This window comes from Heloderma suspectum, chromosome 2, assembly GCF_057233095.1.
Source record: "Heloderma suspectum isolate Gila_16-S chromosome 2, 16-S_ref, whole genome shotgun sequence".
Classification (NCBI taxonomy): Eukaryota; Metazoa; Chordata; class Lepidosauria; order Squamata; family Helodermatidae; genus Heloderma; species Heloderma suspectum.
Genome location: NC_139459.1, coordinates 42,179,896 through 42,204,620, shown reverse-complemented (window position 1 = coordinate 42,204,620; position 24,725 = coordinate 42,179,896).

The window sequence follows — 24,725 nt, the reverse complement described above, 5'->3', positions numbered from 1 at the left end:
TAGGACTGCTCTCTTATTAACGTTAGCAAAACTGTTCTAGGCATGCTGTGTTATCCTGTACTCATGTTGTTGTGGTCATGGCTGCTAACCAATAAGCAACTGCAACCATCACACAAACATCTCTGCAACTAGCCTTTATCTCCACTCTGGAAAAAGAAATTGGGCTTTTCTACACTCAGCAGATTGCTAAAACCTTTAAAATTAGTTTGAACAGGGCCTACAGTGAGATAGGAGGGGGGAAAAAAACATAGAAATACATCAGGGAAGGATAAAAATGTTGCATTTGTACACAGCCTTTTTTCTGAAAAGAGATTTCCCCTCTTTTCACATCCTCACATTTGCCATACCTGTTTTGTTCTATCACCCTTTTCTACAGTCACGTTATTAGTGACTGGATGTGCCTTGTTGCTTCTTCCTGTTCCTACTCACTCCTCACTAGGGATGGGTGATAATTTTGTTTCAGTTCAGTTTTGTATAATAATTTACCCAAAGGTGCAAATTTCTTCATATCTGAGGCAAAAAGAACCTGAGATTTTTATTTTTTTAAAATAAGGTTCATCCATCCAGGCCTGATGTCTAGGCTTGAATCCCTGTGAATTTGACCACTTTGGCAGTGTTGAATTAGGGTTGCCACCTCTTCTTTAACAGATATATGGCAGCAGGTACAACACGGTCCTCTCCATGCTGGAATCACGGTACTTATTGAATCTGGCTGGTCCAGTTGAGTGAGAATTTCATCTAAGTTCATTTTTTAGAAGAATTTACCAGCATTCACAAATTCATTCATATCTGGGATGGAAAGAACTTGAGATTTAAGGCATTTGAATACAGGAGAAAGCAAAACTGCCAGATTCATCCATCCCTACTCCTCATCCACCCCACCATAATTTGAAAATTCCTAAACTCAAAATGCTGTTTAGACTTTGGGAAGATATAAATGCTTTGCATCATACTTCTTGTCAGTTAATGTTCTATGCTTGTCAGTAAAAAGGCATTCTTTGCATATATTAAATAGAATGACAGGCCTTAATATGTTGTCTGGGGGACAACCTGAGAAGCTCAATTGCAAATGACTGTTGAAAGTGAGCTTTTCAGGTTGTCCATAAAATATATAATAAACTTTATACCTTCCTTCTCCTGGTCATGACATATAACCTCCGTATAGACACACCCAACCACCCAAATAGGTATATCATACATGACACCCCCAGAGCACATATTAAGGCCTGTCATTCTATTTAATATATGCAAATAATGCCTTTTTATTGACAAACATATAAAGTTTATTGACAAACTCTCTAGCATTTGTCAGTGTAGCATGTTCTATTATAGATTCAGTTTACACAAAAATGATTCCTGTGTAAGCAACTAATCTTAAGAATAAGTAGTTAGCAATTAGCATTTAAATAGGAATTAGACTCCAGACCAGTAACCAAATGCCATAAGCTTAAATGCTCAGGACATACATACTTGTGCTTGGGTGAACAGAAATGTGGCAGTCTTTGGGTGTCTTGAACCTCTATGTTTCTATGCAACCATATGCTACTGATGTCTGGCATGAAAAACTGAGGTTGGGGTAATTTTCATTCCTTTCCTGTACCAATATTTACTTCCTATGTTGTGCACATAAGTACTAGTGTAAATGAATCATTGGTGAAGCCCTCTAGGGCTGTTCTTACATTTGGGACTTTAGGAAACTACAAGGCCAAGCTTTTGACATTCTACAGGGCCAAGCTTTTGTGGACTCAAATCCATTTCTTCAGATGCATGAAGGGTTATCCTGAGTTACGTGTGTGCGTGTGTGTGTGTGAAGGATAGAAAGACTAACAACAATTAGAACATATATTTTAAGCTGAACATTTCAGCTTCCACCCTCATCAGTAGCTGTGCTGTTAACTGGGTATCAGGAGCGGCAGTTGATGATGCCTGGAATGAAAGTTCCTTAGGAGAAAAACAGCAGTATGATTGGCATAATGCTTACAAATTCTCCTCCAGATTAAGGCTATTGGGACTAAGATTTCACAGTCTATAGATCCAGAAATGTTCCCTTTTGTCAAGCATATCAGGATCTTTGGTTTGTTCTATTGGAACCACCTGTAAATCCAAGAGACTATGTGCATGGGCAGAAGAGTTGAAATGTCTTGCAACAGGCTGCTCCAGTTGAGGGCGGAAACCAAAACCTTTAGCTTAAAATCTATTTTAGTACTCTATTGTTAGTCTTTCTTATACAGTTTATCTTAAGACTGACTGCATCCATAGTGGATCCAGAGCCTCCTTGCTGCTTTGCTGTTGTGCCACTTTAGACCAACACCCCCTCCCCCATATATCACATTCCTATTCATACACACAGTTGTGGGGGATGGTAAACAGTGAGGTCAGAGGGAAATGAAATGGAGAAAATACAGTCTGTAACAGTGACCATTCACAAAGCAGTTGTTGCTGATAACACAAACATCCTGGCTTTGGGTAAGCCAATTAATACATGTAGTGTGATTAAAACATACCAACCTTTATCCTGATTTAAGCCATAGGGGACAGAACTGAACCTCTTGATGACTAACTCAGCAGTGTCTCATTCAAGTATTCCATTGTCAGATTTGTGTCCATTTACTATTTTTCACAGGGACTCTGCTACTTGTCCTATGTAGCATGCAGAAAGGCATTGCTGGCAGATGATGGCATATATCACATTGGAAGATGAGTTGGTGAATGCACTCCTGATTTTGTAGATGACATTAATAGCTAGTGTGTTTAAATATGGTGCTCAGGACTGCCCATGTCTCTTTCTTAACAAAAAGCAGCCATCCCTCCTCCCATCTGGATAGGGATTATGGTGTGGGAAGAGGGGGATTATTACTCCCCTGCAACGTTTCCCATTGCAAATTACTACCCCTGAAGATGCTATTTACTACAAATAGCACCAGGGGAAAGGAGGAGAAGGGGAAAAGCAGTTTGGGGGATTTTCATTAGAAAAACAGTGCTGGTGCAAAGGGTTAAACTCCTCTGCCTGAGCTGCGGTCTTGATCTGGATCAGGACCTCCACAGCAGTGGAGGCTGGTGGCTCTGATGTCAGTGAGGTGGTGAATCTGGTCCAGGTTTCAGGCAGAACCAGTCAGAACTCCAAAGGAGCTATCCAAGATCCCATTGACAGAAGCTATTCCATCAGTGGAATGATGCCATTGGATCAAACCCAGTGTCTGTCCGTGAAATGACGAGGGCCATCTTGTCCTTTGCCTCAGGCCACAAAATTTATTGGGCAGTCCCAACTGAGGTCACAACATTACCTCAGTGCTAAGGCTATATGCTCACATGTCAAAAGTGACCCACAAACACAGTACCCTGTTTTCACAGCAACTTTCCCAAATTACACTAACTGAGGATATGGAGCTCAGTGAAAATACTTCAGAATAAATATAATTGGATTTTATTTTTAGCTCTCAAATAGTGTTTTTAATTGCAGGAAGGTTAGCCTCCAGATATTTAGCACCTGCTTTTCCCTCAGGATATGGAGAAGAAAGTCTGCTGTAGATCTAATGACTCATTTCTCCTACTCCTGAAGGGAACTGATATTTCCTGTTGAAAATTTGTACGTCTGTATATACATGTTCATGTCAAATTGCATCAGGTTACAAGCACTCACAAAACGGAAGATGGTAGATAAGGTGAATTAACAAAGCAAATTGTGCACTGTTCTGGTTCAAAGCAGTTTTGGTAATTATTCTGCACATTGTAAGGTTTAGATGTTATAAGGTCCTTTTTTTAAACCTCCCACATTTTTTAAAATCCTTGGTTTTTCTTTGTTGATTTCTATTTTTGGGGGAGGGAAAGTTGCAACTGAGGAAAACAAAACTTCAGTTGGCATTTGTTAGCTGTGTTCATGGAACTTCTTAATGCAATTAAGGCTCCTTCATCCAAAATAAAGTCATGTCCTATTTGAAAAAGCAGCTGCTTGGTATGAATGGTGGTGAGTGGAGACGCACACAGATACAACCTGAGGCTGATTACTTAGAAAGCATTTTCAGGATTAACTTCTGTGGAAACAGGGAATGGCACATCGTGGTCCTTTGAGGGAGTAGGATCTACGCTGGCTCATTTTTTGCTAAATCTCTGTTGTGTCCTTTTGGTATTATATATGAGTGGCAGATTGAAACAAAAGCAAGCCGCTGTTTTCATGGAAACTATTGAGAAACAGATACAGTGGAACAGTGGGAGAAAAATAAAAACAAATCAGCTCCTATGCATCCGAAAGCCCTTCTAAAAGAGATGAAAGCATTTTCTCTTTATTTCCATATAAGGATTAGGATACAAGGCCAGATTCAAACCATGAGATGGAATTAAGGAGGCCAAGCAGGCGATTCTCAGAGGGATCATTTTGCAGCTCTGTTGACAGGAATTTTATCGCTGGAGGCTTTTGGGAACTGTAGCAGTCAGCCAAATAGAACCCTGATTCTATGAATTAGGGTACATAAACTCCTTAGGCTGAAAAGTTTCCTTTATTAAACTAAGATTCCTGAATTATTCAGCAACAGCCACCAACAGATTCCTTCCATCCAGAGAGAGTGTGTCCCAGAAATTCATAGCCCTACAACTTTATAATGCAGGTGACAGCCTAAACAGCAGATGGCATCCAGATAGATATTTGATAGTTGGCTTCACTAGTCTTTATAGCTCATGGTAACATTTTATTGTGAATCTGTTTATTTTTCATTAGAAGAAAGAACCCAGAAGGGCTGTCACTGCAGAAGCAAAGAATACCCCAGAACACATCAGTTTCACGTGCTGTATGATTCATAAGGGAAGTAAGTGCCAGTCCCTATAAATTTTGATCTGGGGCTTCTCATCAGCAGAAGAATCTGTCTGTCTGTCTGTCTGTCTGTCTGTCTATCTATCTGGAGGCTGGTGGCTCTGATTTTGGTGGGGCTATGAATCTGTTCTGGATTTCAGTTAGAACCAGCCAGATGTCATCTGATCTGATCTCATCTGATCTCAGAAGCTAAGCAGGGTCAGCCCTGGTTAGTACATGGATGGGAGACTGCCTGGGAAACAGGCTTCCTGCATGGAGCAGGGGGTTGGACTCGATGGTCTTGTAGGCCCCTTCCGATCCTATGATTCTATGATTAGAAGACCATGGGGACCATGATTTAACTAACATGGGGGTGGGCAGTTGGGGGGGGGGGCTCTGGATTTCACTATGGGTTCCCTAGCTTTTTTAACAGGGCCAACCCTACCATTAGGCAGAATAAGGCATCTACCTCAGGTGGCAATAGTGTGTTGGAGGCAGACCCAGGGCTGGCCCATCCATTATGCAGCACCAGGCAGTGGAGTGGGAGGAGTGGTGAACTGAGCTGCTTGCCCGGGCCCCTCCTCCAGCAGGTGTCCTTGAGAGCCCTGCCAGCTGCTTTCCTGCTGCGGCATTTGCTGAAGTGAGGGAGCGGCTGGCGGAGCTCCCAGGAGCAGCCACCTGCCCTCCCAGCATATACCTCCACTCACCTGAAGTCTCATGAGACCCAACTGAAGTCTCTCTTGTGTGAAACTTTGCTCTCTGATTTCTCATGTCTCTGTCAACCACAGTCCACCATTGGTGCTATCACTCTCATGAAACTTCGGGCAGGTCTTGCAAGATTTTGGATGAGTGGGGGGCAGGTGGCTGCTCTCTGCAGCAGGGAAGGAAGGCGGCAGTGGCCATGGCTGCTTCTTGGCTCGGGGGGCAAGATAGATTGGATAGATTGGGCTGGGCCTGGGCAGAGCTGCGTGTGGTCCATGGCCTGCCCTCTGCCCTCTAAGCTACCTTGCTGCCCTCATGTGCAGTGGAGGATACAGTCTTATTGGCACTGTTGAAATCACATTCAATGGGCAGTCTTGTTGGCTTCTGTATATGGAACAGCGGGAGACGCCACCTTGTCCTTCACCTGAGGCAGCCAAATATCTTGATAACATGGGCATTGCTGTGGCTGTGGCATGCAGATCCAAAATCCCTCCTGTGTCTAAACTGCTAGTTCCACTGAGGTGAATAGATTAGGCTGTTTAATCCACTCCTGTCTGCTGAAAAGGGCAATTGGACACCCTCTCCTTTGTTCCATTGTTGCCAAAAGGACAAAACTATCAAAAATGGTTGTCATCCAGAATTCTCCCCCACCTCACAGCCCGCCCTCCTGCCCACACTCCAAATTTCAGAGTGTCAAATGCAGGGGGATCTAAGCAGGAGTCTTCTAGCTCATTGCCTACATCACTCTAAGAGCAATGCCTCTGTGTGTGAGCATTATTGTGTTTACTGGCCCTTATATAATACTGTCAGCTTCAGAGAGTTGGTAAATAGAGAAATCATCCAGTTGTTTGTCAGGTTCTTCCGCACCACTGCGCCCTTCAACATGCTGGGCCAACTCTTCTCTGATTTTGCCAATAAGGTAGTGATTTGTAAACAGTCCTGACAACCTGCTTTCTAGTCTACCTGATTTCTCTGTCAGTCTGATTTCTCTGTCACCACAGTCCACCATTGGTGCTATCGCATATCTGGATCTACAACTTGGTTAAACCAAAATACTTGGCTTTGCCAGCTTTTCCACCATTAACTTCAGTGGGGGTGGGGGTTCATCATTTCAAATCCAGGCTTTTGAGATTAATTGCTTTGTGAATTGACCTGACAGTCACTTTGAGCTGAAGGCATCAAAAAGAAGAAATTCTGAAAGGGCAACAAAAGAACTTGCCTTTCTATGTTTAATAACCTGGCTGTGCAGCAGTGATAGGAAAAGTAGCTTACAAAGAAATGTAAGGACAGATTTTGAGAAAGATTGTTGTTGTTGTTCAGTCGTTCAGTCATGTCCGACTCTTTGTGACCCCATGGACCATAGCATGCCAGGCCTTCCTGTCCTGTGCTCTCTCCCGGAGCGTGCTCAAGTCCATATTCATTGCATCAGTGATGCTATCTAGCCATCTCATCCTCTGCCGTCCCCTTCTCCTTTTGCCTTCAATCTTTCCCAGCATCAGGGTCTTTTCCAGGGAGTTTTCTCTTCGCATTAGGTGGCCAAAATAATTGAGCTTCAGCTTCAGTATCTGTCCTTCCAATGAGCACTCAGGGCTGATTTCCTTTAGGATGGACTGATCTGACCTCCTTGCAGTCCAGGGGACTCGTAAGAGTCTTCTCCAGCACCACAGTTCGAAAGCATCAATTCTTCGGTGGTCAGCCTTCCTTATAGTCTAGCTCTCACAGCCATACATTACTACTGGGAAAACCAACTTTGAGAAAGATACATGGGCAACAATACCCTCCGTTTGCATGTTCAATTAAATGCATGAACAACTGGATTCATACACATGCAATATAATGTTTAGTTAATCATCTGGCTGCAAAGAGTATTTGGCATGTGGTTTCACAGTATCAGAAGCTGCCAATCACTGCAGGAAACAAGATGGTAGAGGGAAGGGGAGAGAGGACATTTATATCCCCCTCCTAAACTGTCTGTTTCTAAATGTCCTGAATCCTAATTCTTAACTCTACTCATGGCTCATGATCACACCCAATAATAGCTCTATATCCTCTGTACCTGCAGAAGGCATAGTGGCTCTGCTCATCCCTGAGTGATGGCCCAATGATGATGTCCCTGGCCTTATTGTGAAATGTTATACTAGTAGATGTGGGGCAGGGGTGCAGTGGGGATCAAAGAATGTTCCTTTTCTTAGGATATGAGGAGCTGCCTTATACCTTCAAGCCACTTGTCCAGCCTTTCCCAAGCTGGTGCTGGAGCATGCTGGGAGCTGTAGTCCAACACACAGAATGGTGGGCTCGGGTTGCAGGGAGCTGGATTCTGGCTGAACATCGGGAAAAAAAAGAGAAAGGGTGGCTCCACCCACTTTTGGCTCTGGTTCCACCCACCACCAGAACCCCCAACAGATTACTCCTGAGGAAATGTGGCCCTCAATAGATAAAATGCTACCCACCCCAACACAGCTTGAATACTCTCTTTTGTGTCTGGCAGTAGCTCTCCAAATTTTAAGACAGAAATATTTCACAGCCTTGTTACCCGACACCCTGTAACTGAAGATGGCAGCGACCCCTGTATGAAAAGCATGCCACTTGGTCATTGTGGTACATCCTCATCAGAAGCTTAAGTTTGCAACCACTATTAAGTGGCATTCCATTAAGTGGTGTTCTTTCTTCTGTCCATCTGTCATCCAGGAAGGTTGTACTATACTGCAGTGTTCCTTTGCTACTTAAAAGTGTTTGTAATGCAGCACTGGACAATTCAGATCCGCACGCTGATCAAGATGAGAATTTGATTTATCTTACATTTGCTGGCTGGAGCTGACAAGTGGTAAGGCAGCCAGTGATGGCATGAAGAGTCAACTCTCTGCTGTTTCCAGACTGCGTGAAACAATTTTTCTGCCTTCATTAACATGGCATTGTCTCCCCTGAAGGCTGTAAAGTTACTCGCTTATCTGTCAAGTTCCTTCACTCAGTCTTTTAAAGAATTTAGTATAGCTTGCCATAACCGCCCACCCACCAAGAATTCTTTGAGCTTTATCCAGCAACATAATCTCCATTGCTGTCCTTAGGTAAAGAAAGCTGCATTAGCTTTCCCCCATTTCCCTCAAAGCTCTGTATATAGACAATGGTTATTATTTTGATAGGGAAGAGAAACATATTTCCAGCAGAATGATCCTGAGATGTTGACAAGCACTTGCTTTCCTCCCAATTTTCAGATGCAACGTTGGTTACATTTTCTCCCTGACATTTTGGGGGTAAAAAATAAAAGTTAGTTCTGTCTGCTAGGTTGGCATGTGCTATTTCTGTTTCAACAGATGTAGTGTTATAATGCACTGAAATGAAGGCTGCTTTTCCTCACAGTAATACATTGGGGTGGGGGTGGGGGTCTCCACAACAATGGAAGGAGATGGAAGGAGAAGCTGATTGTGGCTTACCTGGATTTTTCAAGGAGCCGGCTTTGCTCTGCGCAGGGCTCCACAGGCGGGTGTATCACACCACTAAATGTCGCTTCACAGAACATACTTCTGGGTGGGGGTGGGGGTTGGAGTGAATGTCATCTGACTGGAAAGGGCTGCTCAACCAATAAGATAGGCTTCCCCGCATTCAGGGAATAAATCTCATTGACCACAATGGGAGTTACTTCTGAGTAAACACTAATTGGTTTGTGTTGGGAAACACTGGGACAATCTCCTTCTCTCTCTCTCTATCTCCCTCCCTCCCTCCCTCCCTCCCTCTCCCCCCCCCACCCTGCCAAACAATCCTTTCTGGAGCACAGTTTTCTAGTTGCTCTGCTGTGATCAATTGAAGCCTCAAAGCTTCAACATTAAGGCTCTCTAAATGCATTATTTCAATTCAAGGGAATCCTGGTGCACATTTCGGGAACAGGCCTCATTGACCACAATGGGAGTAGATACACATATGTTTGTGCTGGGAAAGATAGGGAGGGGAAACAAAGGGTGGGGAAACCAGCCCCCTTTCTAATCCGATTCTGCGCAGGAATGAAGGTCTGAATTACTTACTTCTGAAAGCAATAAACCAAACAATGGAGCATCACAGCTAAGGGGAAGTGCTTTACATGCATTAGGGAATTAGTGCTTTAAAATGTGTTATTTCAATTGAGGGTGATCTCTGGTGTGCGCATTCAGGGGAGAAGCCTCATTGACCACAATGGGACTTACTTCTGAGTAGACACACATATGTTTTTGCTGGGAAAGACAGGGATAGGAAACACACCTTGACTGGGATCACAGTGGAAGGCACATCCCTGGGCAGGGCTAGCCTACCCGAGGTAAATGCGGGGGCTGGGGCACACAACAACTATACCACCAACAGCCTGACTTAAGGAAAAGAATCGGACTTTAAGCAGTCTCAGGGAATCTGGGTTTTCCCTGATAAGCTCCGGGGTGGCTGCTGGATAGCCACAACGTCATCTATCCCTAATGATCTCCAAACGCAGCCAGCTCGGAGTAAATTGCCCATGGAGACACCCCCTGGGTAATGCTGAATGTTAAAACAATGTTAGGCCTTACCATAAAAACTGTCTGATAGTATCCAGGAGAAATTATGAGAGAGAGAAAGAAAGAAAGAAAGAAAGAAAGAAAGAAAGAAAGAAAGAAAGATGTCAATACTGTTATTCCATGGATCTGGAAGAACGTCCTAAATAGATTTTTATATATAAATCTGAAAGGAAAAAATGATGTACTGTTAACAAGTGGGACCTGCAACCAAGGAAACACTGCAGTGAGGAGTGGTCCTGTTTACTGTTAGCCAGCCAGCCATGGCTTCCTCCATGATATTCCATTCCATCCCCGCTCCCACCTGCTTCTCTACCCTGCCCCCATAACAGAGATTATACCATGGTCAGTGAGCAGTGCAATCTGCCCTCATTGGGCTGTTTTGGGAGGCTCTGCCTTTCAGGGTCCCCTCCCCCTAAAAATTGTTCATACTTCTGCAAATCTTGGGATTCTCCCAAGTCTACCTCTCTCTTATACTTGACTATATAAGCAATGGCACACATGCCTGAACATCAGAAATAGAAGGAATGATGGTATCTAGTTTACATACATGACAAAACCCAACAACCTGATCAATAAAAGTTAGAGAAATGGCAGACTTATGGGAAGCTTATGAACATAGGAAGCTGCCCTATACTGAGTTAGACCATTGGTTTATCTAGCTCAGATTTGTCTGCACTCCCTGACAGTGGCTCTGTCTCCAGGCTTTGAGGCAGGAGTCTTTGTGAGGCCTACTTGGAAAGACAGGAGACTGAATCTAGAACCGTACGTGTGTGCTCAGCTCTTCCCTGAGCTTTATGTTTTCAGGGGTGGCCCTAGATTAGCTGCCAGCAACTAGTGTCCTAGGACTCCTCGGCAAACCATGCAATCGGCACCCCTGCCCCCAACCGCCAAGGGCAGATCTAGGCTGAGGTTTTTGGTAACCTGGGAAACATTTTGCCCCTGTTTTCTATTTAATTTTTTGGAGTGTATTTATTTAAACAGAGTCATAATTATTTGGCTTTTCAGTCTGTCCAACTAATGTTTGTTGTTGTTGTTCAGTCGTTAAGTCGTGTAGGTTTGTACATGACAGCTAGATGATATTTCAGTCCAATTTCAAATAAAAATGCATAAAAATGTTAATTATAATTTTTATTATTATAAATCCAAAATCATCCATTATGCTACTCTGCTTTACTGCCATTACTACCACATTCAATATAGAAGAACAGAAAACTCTTTTAATGAATTTTCACCTGCAATTACAAAATATTCCAAATAAGAAACACATATGAAATAATGACATCTTTGTTATTATATTTGTATTTTTTAATTTTGTATTTTTTCGCTAGAATTTGGTGGCCCACTTAACTTGCCACCTTAGACGACTGCCTAATTCCCCTGTGTGGACAGGCCACCCCTGATGTTTTCTGATGCCGTCCTCAGGCTCAATAATTTTGATGTTCAATAGCCCTCTTCTCCATTCCATTCACATACAGAGTAAACTCATAGGATTGCAGACACTTGCTCTACTCCTGACTTCTGCATGTCTATTGGTCATGTTCCTGACCTCCACGCGTTCAGCATAAGGTGAGAATAAGCTCTATGTGTAACCAGGGTTCTGACTGCATGTACAGACCCTACATGCATATAGTTGCAGACATATATAAAGCCTTTCTCACCTTGTGCTGAATGGGGCCAGTGGGCATGATCCGGCTCCCTCTCTACATGCATTTGCTTAACACACAACAAGAACATGAGTAGAGGGCTAAAAGTATTACTCATCAAGGATATTACTGTATATGAAAAGGTATTAAATAGAGTCACTGTTTTTATTTGCAAACTGGAAGACCAAGAAGAAAACATTTTATTGAACATTTATTATTAACTTATGTGCCACCAGAAGAAAGGTGGTTGCAGCTGATTGGAGAACCACAAATACTCTACCAGTGTATGAATGTCTTATGGGGATTACAGGAAATATTAAATTAACAAACTACATGAGGGTCAGCGGGGATCACCAATTAATAAGAAGATTTGTTGAAAATTGGTCACTTTTTACACTGTGCTGCATTTATAGTATAAATGGTTATGTACATCTTTATGCTTTCATCTCTGTGATATAAATGCTTTGTTGATATGTATTGCATAAAGTTTTTAGGTGTTTGTAGAATATGTGGAAAAAATACAATTTAAAAAGAATTTTGTTTTGATAATTCCAATAATCCGCAGGAAAATAATTCTTCAGCCATGTCCACATTACATACACATGCAATTATTTCCCATAATTATTCTCCCCCACCTCCCATTGCTTTGACATTATGATGACAACTCTATGGAACATGTGTTTTCTACTGAGATCTAAAATAGGAGTACAGAGCCCCAGGCCTGGGGTGAAATCCAGCCTGCCTGTGGTCCTAATCTGGCCCTCCATGGTTGCCTGGATGCCATCCCTCCTTCTCCTGGCCCAACTTCCTTTCTCCCAGTTGATTGGTGATGGCTGAACAGTCACTACTGCTGATTGTTCAGTGGTTTCCCAGCTTTTGTGCAGTTTTCCCTCCATTCAAAAAGGATGAAATGCCTCTCCGAAAGCTTCGTTACTGGCAATAAAAGCTTTAAGCTAAAATATGCTGGTATTTTGGTTATCTGGCCACCACTGGAATGTCCCCCCCCCCAACTTCTCTAAAATTTGTTTCAGCACTCTTGCTTAAAGGATCTGGACCACATGAGATGTTCCATAGCAGATGCAAGAGCAGTCTTCTGAAAAGCAGCCTAGGAGGCTGAGGGCAGCTGCTTTCCTACCTGTAGGGTAACATATGGAGGCCCCATATATAAAGCAGTGTGTGTGTGTGTGTGTGTGTGTGTATTTTGGGTTGGAGAATGACAAGAAAGGAAAGGGCTAATCAGCCCTGTCCCCTTCTGTCCCACTCAGGCTTGTAGCCTCCACAAATGCTTTTCATGTAAACTCACACACGCATGAGAACAGGGTGAGGAACCTCAGCCTTGGGGTCCCAATCTGGCCCTCTGGGATTCCCCAGAGGCTTCCCCCCCCCAGCCACCAATTATTTGGTGGTTTCTGAGCTTTTGTAGCAGTTTCCCCCATTCTAAAAGGTTTAAATGCCTCTTCTAAGGCTTAGATAGATACTGGCAGTAAGATTGCTGTAAGTTACAATATGCTAAGGATGTACGAATCAGCAAAACTCGAGCTCACTGAACTTCTCCAGATTCCATCTCGAAGTGCGTTCTGACTCGAGTCCATGTCAGATTGCAAGCATTGTTTTTTTCTTTTCCCATGAAAATCCATGCATATTTTTTCTGTGTATTTTTCCAAATGTGCACATCTTTGAAATGTACGTATTCTTATCCTAGTGATTAAATCATATTTGTGTGCATTTTTCAAAAGTACACATTATATGTATTTTTCAAGTGTGCACATTTTTTCACATGCATTTTTCAAATGTGCATTTTTTCACGTGCCTTTTTCAAAAGTACACATTTTTTCATGTGCATTTTTCAAAAGCACGCATTTTTTCATGTGCATTTTTCAAATGTACAGATTTGGCTTTGGGAGGGTCCACGAATCACTTTGCAATTTGCAAGCTTGGAAATGTTTCGTATAACCCTAGTAAATCCTGCTCAAAACTGAACTGAAACAAATTTCTCATACATCCCTATGTGCTAGACTTTTTTTTTCTCTTTTTGGCCGCATCCCTTTTGCCTTTGTCCCCTACTCACCACCAGAATACGCACCCCCCCCCCACTTCTCTGCAATGTAATTCAGCCCTGGGACTGAAAGAGGTTTTCCACCCCTGTGCTGGAGGTTTTCACCCTATCACTTGTATAAATCTAGTTTGGTCCTAAGTTACATGTTGGCCTGCACAATGTTTGGGCCATAAAGTAGTGCCAGTTTGAGGCAGCTGTAATGCACTTCTTAACCTGTGATGCTCATCCATTCAGCAATTCTGCAATCACAGCAACAGGACTTGTGAATTGTGATGCACGGTGTGTCATATCCTGTACTGCTTTGCAGAAAAGAAAATATCTCCACCAACGTAATGCTACATAAATATATGAATGGGCAGAAACTCTGCTGACTGAAGATTGCAATTTGTCATCTGTGGATGACTCTTCAGCATCTACACAGTTTTCCATATTTTTCAAATTCTGTGAGTGTTTCTCTTTATATGAACCCACCGCCCCAACAGTTGGCAAGTAGGGCTCTGCTTAATGTACCATCATCTAAGGAGATGAGGTTAGTGGCAGGAAGGAATGGGGTCTTCTCCATGGTAGCCCCAAGGTTCTGGAATGAAATTCCTATGGTAGCATATTATTGCTCCTCCTTGCTGAGACATAGGAAGCTCTGTGCAGCCCAAAACAAGTTGTCCGTGTTGCATTGGAAGTTACTGTTTTGTTGGCTTTTCATTGGTATTGATGCTTTATAGCTGTCTTGATATGACATTTTAGATTTTATTTACGTATAAATACACTTATATACCTAAGGCTGTTTATAGAAATTAAAATCTACAATTAAATCTACAGTTCAAATGGAAAAGCATTAAAAACAAGAATAAAACAGATTAAAAGAGGATACATTAAAAAAATTAATAAACATTTTAAAAATAGCTAATATGCTCAATTCACAAAATTATTTATGAATTAAATTTGTATCTTAGCCTTCCTCTTGAGTCCCATGCATGGGGCTGTGGTGGGATGCCCACCACTACTTCTGAGCCTTTCTCTTCTCCTACCCTGGCACTCTGTAAGTGTCTCTTCCAGGACACACCATGTATGAGTGTGATGATAGTGCTGTGTGTGTGTGTGTGTGTGTCTGTGTCTGTGTGAGAGAGGAAGATTCCCCACACAGCTGCAGTCCAGCAAGACACTGGCTCTTTCCAAGTGGGCCAGACATCCAGTGCTGTAGCAGGAACAGGAGGGTGAGCTAAAGAGACCCCCCCCCCCGCAACACACACACATACCTTCTTTAATTGTCTTTTCCTTCTTGCATCTCTAGGGAAGCTGGCTTGATACCGCAAAGTAGCTGAAGGAGCCAACATGCCTTCCCTGGTGCCTGGAGAAGCATGAACAGGACAGTAGGTGGGGCAGGCTGAGGTGGGAGCCCACCCACATCTCCCACTATAAGGCCAATCAGCATGGAGTCCCAAAAGAGAGGTAAGTCCCTGAACAAAGTAGCTCTAGGCTCTTCCTTCCTTTGCTTCACTGATTGCCCTACAACTGATTGGCATGCTTGTAATAATCTAATACTATATATTATATTTCTATCCCTACTTTTCCTCTCTTGCAAGGAGCAGCTTACATGGTCCTCTTCTCCCTCTCCATTTTATCCTTACAACAACGGTGTGGGATAGGTTAGGTTGAGAGTCAGAGACTGGTCCAAAGTCATCCAGTGAATGTCACTGCCGAGTGGGGACTCAAACCCAGTTCTCCTGAGTCCCAGTCCAACACTCTAACCACTATACCACACTGGCTGCCAAGTGCTGCTAGGCAACAGGGCAAGGCAAACACACTGCTACCTATCCTCAGGCACGGCAGGTGCCCCGCGAAAGTCTTCGACACAAAATGGTACACACACTCTCTCTCTGGCTCCATTGTTGAGTGGTGTTGGAAATTGTGACCACCCTGCTACTGGGGCTTACGCCATTTTATCTTCACAACAATTCTGTAAGGTAGGATAGTGTGAAAGATAGTGACTTGCCTAAAGATACAATGCGAGCATCATAGGAAAGCTTGGCTTTCCCAACATGTCTCTCACCACATGTCTCCCCAGATCCAGGACTCTGCCTGCTGCATTAGGCTGGGTCACTACTTTATACTACTAACAGCTTTAAATTATGACAGTCAATTGTGCTAAAATAATAGATTGCAGTGAAAATGAATGAGAGAGAAAGAGAGAGAGAGAGAGGACACATCTTTTGTACTGTACCTGTTATTTGAATCCTTAGAATTGTGTTTATTACTGCTCTATTTGTGGAATCCCCTTCATGGATCACTGCCTTGTTGTGGCGAAGGGGCTTGCGTAACTCAGTGAAGCCATAAGCTATGCCATGCAGGGACACCCAAGACGGACAGGTCATGGCAGAGAGTTCTGAGAAAATGTGGTCCACTGGAGAAGGAAATGGCAACCCACTCCAGTATTCTTGCCAAGAAAACCCCATGGAACGCATCACAAGGCTAAAAGATATGACGCCGGAAGATGAGCCCCTCAGGTTGGAAGGTGTCCAATATACTACTGGGGAAGAGCAGAGGGAATTTCCAAGTAGCACCAGAAAGAGTGAAGTGGCTGGGCCAAAGCCGAAAGGACACTCAGCTGTGGATGTGTCTGGTGGTGAAAAGAAAGTCCGATGCTGTAAAGAACAATATTGTTTAGGAACCTGGAATGTCAGATCAATGAATCAAGGTAAGCTGGAGGAGGTCAAACATGAGATGGCAAGATTGAACATCAACATCTTGGGAATCAGCGAACTAAAATGGACAGGCATGGGCGAATTTAATTCAGGTGACCATCATATCTACTATTGTGGGCAAGAATCCCTTAGAAGGAATGGAGTAGCACTCATAGTCAACAAAAGGGTGGGAAAAGCAGTACTGGGGTACAATCTTAAAAATGATAGAATGATCTCAGTACGAATCCAAGGCAAGCCATTCAACATCACAGTAATTCAAGTCTATGCCCCAACCACTGAGGCCGAAGAAGCTGAGGTTGATCAGTTCTATGAAGACCTACAACACCTTCTAGAACTAACACCAAAAAAAGATGTCCTCTTCATCATAGGGGATTGGAATGCTAAAGTAGGAAGTCAAGAAATCATTGGGATAACAGGCAGGCATGGCCTTGGTGTACAAAATGAAGCAGGACAAAAGCTAATAGAGTTTTGCCAAGAGAACATGCTGATCATAGCAAACACTCTTTTCCAACAGCACAAGAGACGACTCTACACATGGACATCACCAGATGGTCAATATCGAAATCAGATTGATTATGTCCTTTGCATCCAAAGATGGAGAAGCTCTATACAGTCAGTCAAAACAAGACCTGGAGCTGACTGTGGCTCAGATCATGAGCTTCTTCTTCAAAATTTCGACTGAAATTGAAGAACGTCGGGAAAACCACTAAAACATTCCTGTATGACCTCAATCATATCCCTTATGATATACAGTGGAGGTGAGGAATAGATTTCAGGGATTAGACCTGATAGACAGAGTGCCTGAGGAACTATGGACAGAGGTCCATAACATGGTTCAGGAGGCAGCAACTCAATCCATCCCGAAGAAAAAGAAATGCAAGAAAGCCAAGTGGCTGTCTGATGAGGCTTTACAAGTAGCTGAGGAAAGAAGGGAAGTGAAAAGCAAGGGAGAAAGGGGAAGATATATCCAACTGAATGCATAGTTCCAGAAAATAGCAAGGAGAGACAAGAAGGCCTTCTTAAATGAACAATGCAAAGAAATCGAGGAAAACAACAGAATGGGAAAGACTAGAGATCTCTTCAAGAAAATTGGAGATGTCAAGGGAACGTTTTGTGCAAAGACGGGCATGATAAAGGACAAAGAAGGCAGGGACCTAACAGAAGCAGATGAGATTAAGAAGAGGTTGAAAGAATACACAGAAGAACTATACAGGAAAGATCTGAATGTCCCTGATAGCCATGATAGTGCGGTCACTGAATGTGAGCCGGACATCCTCGAGAGTGAAGTCAAGTGGGCCTTAGGAAGCATTACTAACAACAAAGCTAGCGGAGATGACAGTATTCCAGCTGAGCTATTTAAAATCCTAAAAGATGATGCTGTTAAAGTGCTGCATTCAATATGCCAACAAATTTGGAACACTCAACAATGGCCGCAAGACTGGAAAAGGTCAGTTTACATTCCAATTCCAAAGAAGGGCAATGCCAAAGAGTGTTCAAACTACCGCACAATTGCGCTCATTTCACATGTCAGCAAGGTGATGCTCAAAATCCTACCAGCTAGGCTTCAGCAGTATGCGAACCGAGAACTACCGGAAGTACAAGCTGAGTTTCGAAGAGGCAGAGGAACTAGAGATCAAATCGCCAACATTCGCTGCATCATGGAGAAAGCAAGAGAATTCCAGAAAAACGTCTCTTTCTGCTTCATTGACTATGCTAAAGCCTTTGATTGTGTGGATCACAACAAACTGTGGCAAATTCTTAAAGTGATGGGAGTACCAGACCACCTTACCTTTCTCCTGAGAAACCTGTACGAGGGTCAAGAAGCAACAGTAAGAACCAGACATGGAACAACTGAGTGGTTCAAAATTGGGAAAGGAGTACGACAAGGCTGCATATTGTCACCCTGCTTATTTAACTTATATGCAGAGTACATCATGAGAAATGCCGGGTTGGATGAATCACAGGTCGGAATTAAGATTGCTGGGAGAATTATCAACAACCTCCGATATGCAGACGATACCACCCTAATGGCAGAAAGCGAAGAGGATCTCAAGAGCCTGTTGTTGAGGGTGAAAGAGGAGAGCGCAAAAGCTGGTTTGAAACTCAACATTAAAAAAACGAAGATCATGGCATCTGGCCCCATCACTTCCTGGCATATAGAAGGGGAAGAAATGGAAGCAGTGACAGATTTTACTTTCTTGGGCTCCAAGATCACCGCAGACGGTGACTGTAGCCATGAAATTAAAAGACGCTTGCTCCTTGGGAGGAAAGCTATGGCAAACCTAGACAGCATAGTCAGAAGCAGAGACATCACCTTGCCGACAAAGGTCCATCTAATCAAAGCTATGGTTTTCCCAGTAGTAATGTATGGCTGTGAGAGCTGGACTATAAGGAAGGCCGAGCGCCGAAGAATTGATGCTTTCGAACTGTGGTGCTGGAGAAGACTCTTACGAGTCCCCCGGACTGCGAGGAGGTCAAATCAGTCCATCGTAAAGGAAATCAACCCTGAGTGCTCATTGGAAGGACAGATACTGAAGCTGAAGCTCAAATATTTTGGCCACCTAATGCGAAGAGAAAACTCTCTGGAAAAGACCCTGATGCTGGGAAAGACTGAAGGCAAAAGGAGAAGGGGACGGCAGAGGATGAGATGGCTAGATAGCATCACCGATGCAATGAATATGAACTTGAGCACGCTCCGGGAGAGAGCGCAGGACAGGAAGGCCTGGCGTGCTATGGTCCATGGGGTCACGAAGAGTCAGACACGACTGAATGACTGAACAACAACAACAACAACATTTGTGGAATGCTCTGAATAGTGTAGTCTCACTAATTACTTCTAAAGGCATTTGAAAATAACTTAATGACAACCTTTGTACTACCTAGCCAGATGTTGGCATGTTTAATGCTTGTTAACATGCTTCAGAAGAAAAGCATTTTTATCTGTTTTTTTTTTTTTTGCAAACAGACCTGGAAATCTGCACAAATAGCAGTCAGTGTAAGGCTGCAATCCTATGCATGTTTACTTGTGAGTAAGCCCCATCAAACACACTGAGCCTTCATCCCAGTAATCATGCCTGCAATGACTATTACTATCTCCTTACTATTTCCTTTATCTAGGACACAGGAATATCAGCAGTTCAGATGTATCTGTTCTACTTACGTCAAAAGATCTTCAGGATGGTAATTTCTGGTATCTAGTTAAATGCCTTCAGAAGTAAGAATGGGGATAAGGAAAAAAAGAAAGAAGTTAACCCAGTTATGAGGTTGTAGATGTATTAGGTAAACAGGTCAATCTTGAGAAAATTAAGTATACATAAAAGCAATTAAAATGCTTTGATCTGATGTTTAAATGATCAGATTCCATCAATAAATCAATCAAATCAATTTGAGCCTCAGCTCAAATTATTTTCAACGGGACTTAAACGTGTTTAATTTTCTCTGAGATGCACTCCATGGGAGTATTCCAGTAAATCTTAGTTGTAACTAACAGCACAATCCTACATAGTCTACTCAGAAGCAAGCCCATAGACTCCAAAGAGGCTTACTCCCAGGTAAGTGGGTATACAATTGCAGCCTAAATCAGACATGTTGAGTTTCAAGTGTTCTTCAGTAAGTGTGTACAGAATTTCAGCGTTAATCACAACTAACTTTTGTTGGATTGTATGTGTGTTGAGGTTGAAAGCTGATAGAAGATCTGCAAATGGTTCAGTGCCCACAAACATCTAGAGACCTGGAAGTGATTCACTGATTCTTTAGGTGGACTTGATCCAGATAATTTGGTTGTCTTTACTGGTTGGCCTAGTTTGATTAGCATGTAGATGTAGGGCAGGATCCAACAGGGGTCTTCTATGCATGGCCAGTCCTGCCGGTCTGGGTGCATGGGTAGCCCCTACCGCTGGTAGCCACGATGTAGCAGTTCCAGGGGCAAACCCTGAAACAAGCAGAGACTTCCCCTGCTTTCTCCCCAGCCAAATTCAACAAGCACAGGCATTCACAGTTCTGAGAACACCATGTTGTACCTGCCTGCCATATAGCTGTTAAAGATGGGAGTCTGTCAGAAAAAAGAGGTGACAACCCTTATTCAGTATCACAAATATGTAGGGATGTCAGAGAATTCTGCCACGGATCTTGGTGAGGCCGAATGCCAGTGCATTCGCCCCCCCGAAATCCATGGCGGAACGAAGCCCCCCGCCCCCCCACCCCATGAAAGGAACGTGAAATGGAGCACTTACCTGCTGCTGTCTGTGCTGACTTGCGAATGGCGGCCACAGATGCGGCCGCCATTTGCTTCCTCATTATAGCCATGATAGGCTATGTAAATAATTACGTAGCCTATCACGGCTAATGCAGGGACACCATTTGCATCCCTGCAGAGGCCGTGATAGGCTACGTAAGTATTTATGTAGCCTATCACGACAAAAAACAAACAGCGGACGCAAATGGCGGCGGCTACGGCGGCCGCCATTTGTGTTCCCTTTTTTTTGCCATTTTAGCCTACGTATATTTACGTAGGCCATTACAGCGAAAATAAAAGGAACGCAAATGGCGGCTGCCATAGCCACCGCCATTTGCATCGGCTGTTTTTTTTTTTTTTGTCGTGATAGGCTACGTAAATATTTACGTAGCCTATCACAGCAAAATACAGGGACACAAATGGTGGCGGCTACGGCCGCTGCCATTTGCATCCCTGCAGGCTGCCCAGAGGCCGGATGTCCTGCTGCGGGCCACCCCGGCCGGCAGCTCTGTGGAATCTCTGCAGAGCGGAGCCGGCCGGAGAGAATTTCAGGGGGAGGGACGGAATGCCTTCCCCCCACCGTGAATGTCACCCTTCGAAAATGTAAGTGACTTCCGTACATCCCTACAAACATGATTGAGTACATAGGGATTCAAACTCAATAGTAATAAGCACTCAAAGCTTAGCTCTGGATGGATGGATCTGCCAGTTTTGCTTTTTCCCCACATTCAATTTATTTTAAACTCAAGTTCTTTCCATCCTGTTTATGAAGAAATTTAGGAATTTTGGTATGTTCCTATAAAAAAAAAACACTAAACAAAATGCTCACACATCCTTAGCAGAAACAAAGTTCTGTACATGTGTGTGTAAACTAGATCCAGGATTGTCTCTGAGCATACCCAGAATATCTTTCCCTCACGTCTGAGTAATATCACATCACCCCCATATATCTTGGATTAGAGAGGTAAAAGTTTGCTTCTGTGGTTGTATATGCCTAAAAAATAAATTTCTAAAGCTGTTCTATATTTTTATTCTGAATAACACATAGTTCTCCAACATTTAGTACAAGGAATGGCATTTGCAATCCACAGTTAAGCAGCATATTTCTAAGAGCACAGAGACAATTACATCAACGTTGGACTTAGCAAGGCTTTTCTGCATACCATTTCATTCAAAACAGACTGGTAGTGGTAACTTTTTGTTTTTTTATACTTATTAACCACAGTGCAAATATTTGATTGCATGGTGACATTTACTCCAGATTTTTGCATGTTAAGGCTGCAAACCACTTACCTGGGAGTAAAGCCTCATTGAACTACTTCTGGGTAGACATACATAGGGTTGAGCTGTAAACCTCATTATCCAAATGCCTCTTGTTAGAAGAGGATCAGCAGGGTGTAAAATGGGTCCTACAAGGAAAGGTTGAAGGAAATGAGTATGCTTAGCCTGGAAAACAGAAAACAGGAGGACTGAGATAAGACATCATGCTCCAAATACCTAAATGGCTGTTGCATGGAGGAGAGTGAGGATTTGTTTGGTGCTGCCCCAGAGAGCAAGACAAGATCTAATGGGCTCAAGTTATCAGAGGGTAGATTTCAGGTGAACATTAGGAGAAACCTATTTATGGCAAGACCAGTTCATTCCACCATGGAACTAGTTCAGCATAGAGGGGTAGTGGACTCTCCCTTGCTAGAGGTCTTCAAGCAGAGGCTGGATGGCCACCTGTTGGGGTTGGATTCGCTAGATTTCCTGCATCGAGCAGCAGGTTGGACTAGCTAGCCTACAAGATCCCCTCCAACTCTATGATTCTACTTTTCAAACAAAGCGATCTGCAGGATTATTATCCAGTTCCTTGGTCATTAGAACCAATTTGCATTAGAACAGGAACTATGATGTTCAAACACTCTATCCAGCTGCAAACATGAGATGTATTTTGTTGTTGTTGTTCTTAACAGTATGGCATACAATCCCTATGATAATTCTTCTTACCAACTGAGACAAGACAGTCTGGAATCAAACTTAAACAAGTGAGGAGACATGGAGCCTCCTTACTAATGTAAATTCCATTCATTTCAATGGGTCTTCTCTATGTAGGACTTTAGTTGGACTATAACCATGATTGGCAAACTGTCGCAATCTGTAGTTATTCTAGAATCTCTAAGGAATCTAACACAATTATAATTGCAGGTACTAAAATCAACCCATCTGTCCCTAAAGCAGGGATGGGGTACCTCCGACCTGCAGGCCTAATCTGGCTTGTGGAACTTCCTCATCTAGTTCACCAAGACTTGGGCTCCCTCTGCAAGACCCCTTTTCCCCAAGCCTTCACCCCCTGGAGGCTATGGGGGCTTATCGGGGCTAGCAGGGAAAACAACCCTCGCAGGTATTTCAGTGATTGGAGATACCAGCAGGAATTCACCTTACTAGTGCACTGCTCTGCCTCTCAATTGGTGCTTGACCTGCCCTGCGTCCTTCCCAATGCAGGAAGGCACAGGGCTAGCGGTGTGTGAGTCAGCAAAACCCCAACTCACCAAAGTTCTCCAAGTTCCTTCTCAAAGCTCGTTCCAACTCAAATCTGTATCAGATTGTGAGCTTGCTTTCCTTCTTACATGAAAATGTATGCATATTTTTCCAATTGTTCACATCTTTCAAATTCTCCCATTGATTAAAGCTTTTTTGTGCACATATTTCAAAAGTACACATTCTTTCATGCACATTTTCCCAATGTTTACATGTTGTCAAATCAAACTGCAAGCTCCACGAATCACATTGCAAGATCGGAAATGTATGGACTTTGATCTCAGGTTGTGTCTGAGTCTGTCTTTAGTGTGGAACATGCGAACTGGGTATATCCTGATCAAAAATGAACTGAAATGAATTTCTCATGCCTCCCTACATGGGGCAGATAAAGCTGCCTCAACCAATACACAGGGTCAAAGGACTCCACCGGGAGCCTTGGCTGGGGAATCTTTGGTGAGCTGGCCAGGTAAAGCCTGAGTGCACCGAAGCTGGGCCCCTGGGGCCCTGGCTGAGGTGCTGGGTGGAGGAGTGCTCCATCCTCCAGCTTGAACCTTTAACCGATACCCATGCCAGCAACTTGAATGCAAGTTCAGCTGTCCATCTTGTCCCACCTCCAATCTCCTGAAGGCTAATTGCTGCCCCAATCAATCCCATATACTGTTTTGTTAAACTCACTGCCATGTGATGTGGCAATAGGTTCTGAGGACCTTAAAATGGGATTGGACAAATTTATGGAGGATACATCAATTAATGTGTATTGGGCATGACAGCTAAATGGAACCTCCATACTTAGAGGCAGTGTAGCTTTGAATATCAGTTGCTGGGGATAAATGATTGGGATGGGCTGTGGCTTTCAAGCAGTTTAGGCTTCTCAGGAGCATCCATCTGGCCACAGCTGGCAACAGGATGCTGGTCAAGATGGACTATTGGCTTGGTAGAGCAGGGCTTTTCTCATGTTCTTAATGCTCACCTTAACATGCCTTCAGACTCTCATCTTGCCTCTGACCCTGTACCTTCACCCTTCATTCCTTCCTTAGCTTCATCCCCAATCTGAGCACAACATTTCTCTGATATTTTGAGCAGATACACACGAGGGTTGAATTGCTAAGCTTTCCCCACTTGGAAAGGCAGAGCTGTTTTGAAAATATTTATTTTGCTTCAACTCATGCAGACAACTCCTGTATGCTTGATTGGTGGTGCTGTAAATAAAGGCAGAGTTAAACAGCTTTGCTCCAAACTCTTAGGACTACTTACAAGCTTGTCGCCATATAAGAAAGACCTCCCACACCTCCAGCCCAGGAAATCTGTTTCAAGACTGACATCTAGTTTGCCGCATTACATCCCCTGACTATTTTTACTTAGTTATATAAAGCTCTGAAAAATTAGTGATTTACATTATAAAGGATGCCAGTTCATTATCAGTAAGATTCATGACAGCATGAGGTTGCACTAATAATTTGACAACAGGAGATTAGGGGAAACTTGGGCTCTGATAGGGTGGGGGGAATCAGCTAATAATAATAATAATGCTAGCTGTGTATAACCAAAGGAGTGCTAACATTCTATTGAATTCT